This window comes from Pinus tabuliformis, chromosome 6 (genome assembly GCF_031772625.1).
Source record: "Pinus tabuliformis cultivar Carrire ecotype Pingquan chromosome 6, CPIR1, whole genome shotgun sequence".
Classification (NCBI taxonomy): Eukaryota; Viridiplantae; Streptophyta; class Pinopsida; order Pinales; family Pinaceae; genus Pinus; species Pinus tabuliformis.
Window position 1 is genome coordinate 811,396,162 of NC_142292.1, and position 6,667 is coordinate 811,402,828.

The window sequence follows — 6,667 nt, forward strand, 5'->3', positions numbered from 1 at the left end:
AAACCTCTTTAACCTTAAAATGCACAGTCCAATTCATGTAGCAGGAAAGAGAAGGACCCTGTCAACTTCCTCTCATCAATCACTTCTTTAAAAACTTGTCTGCAAACTGAGCATTGAAGCACAAAAGCAAAAGAGCTGATGCAGGGTCAAAGGTAGACTGGACAGGGACCTCCTCGATTAGACCATCAGGGGCAGCAGCAAGAACCCCACAGATAAAAATAGCAGCAGACTTGCTTTGATATATATGGCAACCAACAGGGAACCAGAATTTGACCCAGATCGTTTTTGGACCTGAACAAATTCTTCTGGTCGATGCATTCCTAGGTAGCACCACTCAGTGAAACAAGTATCTCATGAAGCTCCTCATTTAATTTAAGTGGAAACATCCCTTTCTTGGAAGGCCTCAGCATATCTCAGCACTCGTCCATCTCCCAATTAGGGATCATCAGCCAACATCCTGCATGACCTCTTTAACCTTAAAACACACACTGCCCAATTCATGAAGCAGAGCAGAGCAGGACAGTCACCTCCTCTTATCAATCACTTCCTGCAAAACCGATGGCTGATGCAGGGTCAAATGCAGACTGGACAGCAGCAAGAACCCCTAGATAATAATAGCAGCCACCTTGCTTCCATATACATAGCAACCAACAGGGAACCACAATTTGACCCATCTAGGGAAACCATGTGTTTATCTTCTCTATCTTAATCATGAGAATGCAATTCTCTAACCTGGATCTCTGCTGCCCTTGTCTGTCAAACTCTTCATCATTCTCCGTTATGGCTTCAAAGTTCAATGCATTCACAAAGAATGTTTTTAGACCTGATCAAATTCTTCTGCCAACGCATTCTTTGTTAGTACATCACGTCTACAAAGCTACCATTGAAGATATTACATGTGTCCAGTAGCTTAACACTGTCTTCCAGATAACTTTCTACAATCAAGGGAAGATCTGATTCCAAGATTGTTTTGGCCAAGGAGGACTGTGGATGAAGAGAAAGAACACAGGGACCTTGTGCAGCTAATCTAGGCCCAAACTGCTTGATCTCTCCAGCCTGCTTCAGGCTTTCTGAGCTAATAGGCCCAATTCACCACTGTTGCAGTCCGCCAATTCCTCAGTTGAATAATAGCATTCCAGGCACTGCGTAACGCATTCAGCATCCACAGAATGTCTTCCATGCAAGGTAAATGAAAATTCAAAATTCAAATATTAATTATGGGATATGCATAGTTGGCAACTTTTTTTTCAGGGAAGAAAAAAACGATCTGTATTCTAGCAAGTAAAAAACTGATTACATATGCATGATAGCATCCAAAATTATACAAATGCATAGTTGGCAACCTATGGTAGTGCTTTAAGCTGCCGTACGGCGTATAGTGAAGAATATGAAATTCCGGCCAACACCATTTTGCGTGGTGGGGAGGGTTGGCATTTTGTCCAACTTAATATCATACAATTAGCAAAGGGAGGACCTTTTAGAACCAACCTTGAGCCTTCCTTCAGATCTTTCAAAATCAACCCTGATGCAACCCTTCAGTCAGTCACGGCCCCATTCAACACTAGTTAGCTGCTGAACCATCACTAGAGGTATCACATTATTTGAATAATTATTTCACTTTCATCCTTACCTATATAGGAAGGACCGATCAAACGATATTATTAATTATTTTACTAAATTTTTGCATCTTTTCAATTTACCTCAGGGCATGGAAAACCTATAAACATCATTGCACAATTCCAAAATTAGGAAGTAATAAATTACAGTCATCATTGCACAGCCATTGACCAACACCATACAATAATACCAAGTCAAGAATGGTCAAATAGTATTGCAACCTGACCAAATCACAATTTTGTTACTTTGGGCATAAATTACAAATACAAAATTTTGTGATGGTTTAATCATCATTGCACAACCCTTGACCAGTCACCAAATAATGTTAATCTCCGAACGAACGACAACGATCAAATTGGTGGTGATCATCTTGGTTCAAAAGAAGGATAGGTACCTGACCTTAGAACAGAGGCTCGTAATGAATATTGAGACCTCCCAGCCTATACCCTATCGAAGATAAGATTGACTTCTTTACTAGCTTTACTAAAACAACCAGTATCGGGCCTATAAGCCTTGTTGTTCCCGGACTCCGGACTTTAATGACTAAGGGTTGACCTACCCTAAACATTGACTTTGCCCTTGAAAGCCTCTTCTAATGAGAAAGAAGAAGGTAGGAGCTTCCATAATCCTCTTAACAGTAAAAAAATTATTTGCTCAACAAAATTTATGAAATCCCTTGTGCCAATCTATAGAACACGCATTAATTATATTCATCTTTGATCTTCCCTATAGACATAAGAAATTCACGACAAAACTTTTGAAACTTGTGCTGTCTGGTAATATTATCAAAATCTTGTCAAAACATTATCATCAACAATCATCTACTCCCAAATTAAACGTGCAAGAAGCATTTTTTGTGGTTACTAACGTGGAAAGGTCCATGCCAAATGCAGCTGATATTTTTAAAAATAAGTGTTGTAAACGTTACAATTTCATCCAACAAGATATTTGAAGAATTTCCCGTTTGTTCTGCATAACTTCTGCATAATTATTCCCGTTGAAATTCTTCCAAGTATTCTGCTGCTTCCAGCAAATAACAGTTTCTAAATGTCTAATTCATTCTCATTTCAATTAGAATCGTACCCTTTATCTATTGACTGCAGATTGTTATTTATGTAATTAACCGATATTTATTTTGCATTTAAAGATTTCACGTAATTAAACAAAGAACTGCAAATACCACAAATACATGGCCTTTCAACTATACAATTGCTTTTGTCCCAAAAACCAAGAAGTTATTTCAAAGTGCCCTAAACATCTCAATGTCAGTACAGCACACAGGACTTTTCTGCCTGCCAGTTTTGACTTCTGTGAATTCTATTTAATATCTAAATCAAAAGATGGCTGCAAAACTTCAAAGGGGCATCAAAATCCCCAGCATTCACATGCTTCAAGGGCCATAGCATTAGCCCAACTGAAGTTTAGTCTAAATCCTAACCTCTAAAATTGTCAAATACAAATGACTGCATTAAAAACCAAAGAAACCTAGTTCACTGGCCCTTTCCTTCTCAAATGTCTCAAAGTACTGGTAAATAATAGTCACTGCAAGAAGGATTCCTGTACCAGAACCAATAGCCCCCATAAAATCAGCCATGACAGTAAGAGCACCAATGCACATGCCACCAAAAGCTGCAGTTGTTGGTATGTAACGATTTAGCTCTTTCTGAAGATTAGATTCTCTGTGGCCTGGCATAACCATTTGTTGCTCCTGCATTTTAAATCATATAATTTTCATTCTGATATTAAAGAATGACAGCAAAATAGAAAACTATATAACCTCCTTTCTAAATTCATACCTTTAGTTGTTTTGCCACATCTCTGGCAGAGGAACCAGATACTTCAATCCATGTCTTTGAAAACAGTGCACATGCTGTCAGCATAAAAGTCAAATAGAAAAGAGCATGGAAAGGATTTGCTGCCATCTCTGCCAAGCTGCATACCACCGATAATTTATTCTTCACAATGTAAGTCGAATATTTTTAGGGATAACAGGTCGCATCCATGTAGAAAGCAAATACCCCAGGTTAACAAGGTTTCCACAAATATCATAATAATTTTATTGACAGAAACTGCACGCATGGTGTTGTCATTTACCTGGAAGGTGGGTGATGTAATAAACAAGACCACCCACAGGAACAAATTGACCACTTGATGAATATTCAGACTCCTTCCACTTGCCCAACAGATTAACAAGAAAGTTTCCACTGTATTTCCGAAAGCAACTGCAAAACAATAGAAATATTTGAACGTTCCAGACATGCCAAATACATAGGAATACACAAATAACTCCATTTCTCAGATTTCTTACATAAAACTTTACAAGACTACACAATATACCTGGGAAATAAAATACAAGTTTGAAACAAGAGCTGACTGTAGAATAATTGGCATGTTTGAGGTATAGAATAACTTGATAGGATATGATCCCTGTTGCCCACGGGCATTCTTTGACCTCACTGGTAAAACAACACGAAAACCCTGGAAGTATATAACAACGAGAAAAACCAGAACTGTAGCAAGCAGGTTAGTAACATTTGGAAGATTCTGCCGGTAGAAAGCTTCCCGCAGTGCCCGGACCTTGTCTGTTCTGGTTATCAACAAATGGAACAATGCAATAACAGCTCCCTCGAACTCTGCACCTCGTCCACTATTGATTGTAGTGGGACTAAAGGCCTTCCATATAATGCTCTCGCTGCAATTGCACAGGAATATTCAAGTTAGGAAGGTTTAAAAGCCCAAAATGACACTATCTGAACTTTCAAAAATTAAAATTCCACCTCCCACATGTTCTTCGGAAAATATATAACAAAATAGAAAGTAACCAAAACATACAATAGATAAAGGTACCTACCATATATTAGTAGCAATGAATAATGAAATGCCAGATCCCAATCCATAACCTTTCTGGAGTAACTCGTCCAAACATATCACAATTATACCAGCGAAAAAGAGCTGGACAATAATGAGGATGGCATTGCCAGCTCCGAGGTCCCGGATGTCACCATACATTCCAGACAGCACGTATGCAACTGCCTCACCTATTGTGATGAGGACACCGAGTAACTTCTGAGCCCCATTACTACATCAAAACAACCAGACACTAAGAGTTGAAATGAGCAAAGAAAAGAAAAGAAACAAATCTTTTGTATTCCATATAATATCTTATGAAATGGCAACAGAGAATAATATGGACTACAATGTTACGTCATAACAAAGCCTAATCATAAGGAAAAATAACACATTATTCGAAGACCTCATTGCAAATCGTGGAAAATATGGATTGATATTTCCAACGAACCACGCAAGTCACTCAAAAACGCTCTATTTGGAGGCTAGCGAGAACCACAAAATTTGCAGATCATAAGAGAGCTCAAAATCAACTGTCTTATAATAAAAAATGGCCACAATACTTACAGAAGAGCCCGATCTTCACGAACACTGTTATCCACCTCAATTATCTTGGATCCTGCCAAAAGCTGCATTACTAGGCCCGAAGTAACGATTGGGGTAATTCCAAGCTCCATAACAGTTCCACGATTAGAGGCCAGAATTACACGCATCCAGTAGAATGGATCCGCCCCAGTTGCTGAATGTATGCCATATAGGGGCAACTGACTGCATACTAAAAAGATAAAAAGCGAGATTACAGTGTACAGAACCTTCTCTCTGAAGGGCACTTTTCTTTCAGCTGTCTGGACCTCGGGCAAGATTGACAGAAACGGCCTCACTAGATGAAGCACCCGAAACCCGCCACCACTTGGCATTTTTTCTTCTCGGAAGAGAAACCCAAGATATCAAGCTGTTGACACGCAATAACAGTCTATTGTTATACTTGACTATGACAAATAATCCCTCTCAAAAATGCCAACAATAATGCACTATAACAACAGCGAGACTACATTCAACAACCATGGCAATATTGATAAAACGAGATAACTCAAACAGCTGGAGGTCATGTGGGCTGTAGTCAATAGGTAAATCAAGTGTGCCTTACGCAGTGACCTGGGTTCAATCTCCCAATGAACATGTTGATGTATTAACATTCCCAATTTGCAAATGAAGTGCAAGTCTTGTGGTTTTATGAAATAGATACCCCTTACTCGTGGATTTGTAACCAAAGGTCGTCAACGTAGATTTAAACAGACAGGAAAAATAAACTAGAAACGAAGCTGTTATTCACGCGAAGAAACCAAAAAAAAGGGTGAAACCCTGAAAATTTTGCAGAAAACTTTTCAAATGAAAACCTTAACGTTAATGTTTCCAAAGACTCAAAACACACCAATCAGTTTAACAACTAGTTTATACTACTACTCAATAAGTGAACTTTAAAACAGACACAACTCAGGGGACATTGGATATTCAAACAAGCTACAGACTATGATTTGACAGGGCTCAAATTACACACGCCAGGGGACTTCCGCGATAATCTTTTAATGTCTAATGGAAATTGAATATAATTTATAATTCGTGAAAAACAGGGCAGAAAAAATAAGGGCACGTACATACCTTACAAATATAGCTCCAGAAAACTCCAGATCTGCTGCCGGAGATCGCCGATCTGCACCGATTTCGCCTTAAAATTAAGCGTGAACACTCATAAAACCCTTATACGTTCAGAATTAAGCGTGAAACCCCTTAAAAACCTGAAATGTTAAGGGCAGAACCATGGATCGAAATCAAACATGGATGCGCAGGCCAAGGGTTTACGACCTGTAGGGAGCCCAGATGCAGAGAATTCTGTCCTCCCTTCCGCCAAGTAATAAAAATTAAGATTTCCGCTCCTTGGGTTGGACATTTAGTTTTGGTTTGCTGATATATTTGTGTATCACCTACCACAATGGCAACCTCGACACGTCATGGAACCAATGGTAACGCGCCACATGGAGTATCCACCATGGTAATTTGGAAAATATTATTTATCTATTTTGAATCGGGCTAAGCATCCTCGGGGCAGGTGTGCATGTATTTACAAACATATATTTGTTTTTCAAATAATTTAATCACAATTTAGTTAGGCTGAGTATTCGATATTTTTGGATTTTTTATTTTT

General features: G+C 38.8%; 1 pseudogene across 1 annotated transcript; it reads right to left on the reverse strand.

Moving 5' to 3' along the window:
* Window positions 1-2,830: 2,830 nt before the first annotated feature.
* On the reverse strand, window positions 2,831-6,420 carry LOC149261275 (uncharacterized; annotated as a pseudogene). Its single transcript, XR_016258418.1, has 7 exons — window positions 6,124-6,420; window positions 5,032-5,416; window positions 4,469-4,696; window positions 3,938-4,309; window positions 3,693-3,839; window positions 3,414-3,549; window positions 2,831-3,325 (listed from the first exon to the last, which is right to left on the reverse strand). The product of XR_016258418.1 is annotated as an uncharacterized LOC149261275 (transcript).
* Between the last annotated feature and the right edge of the window lie 247 nt (window positions 6,421-6,667).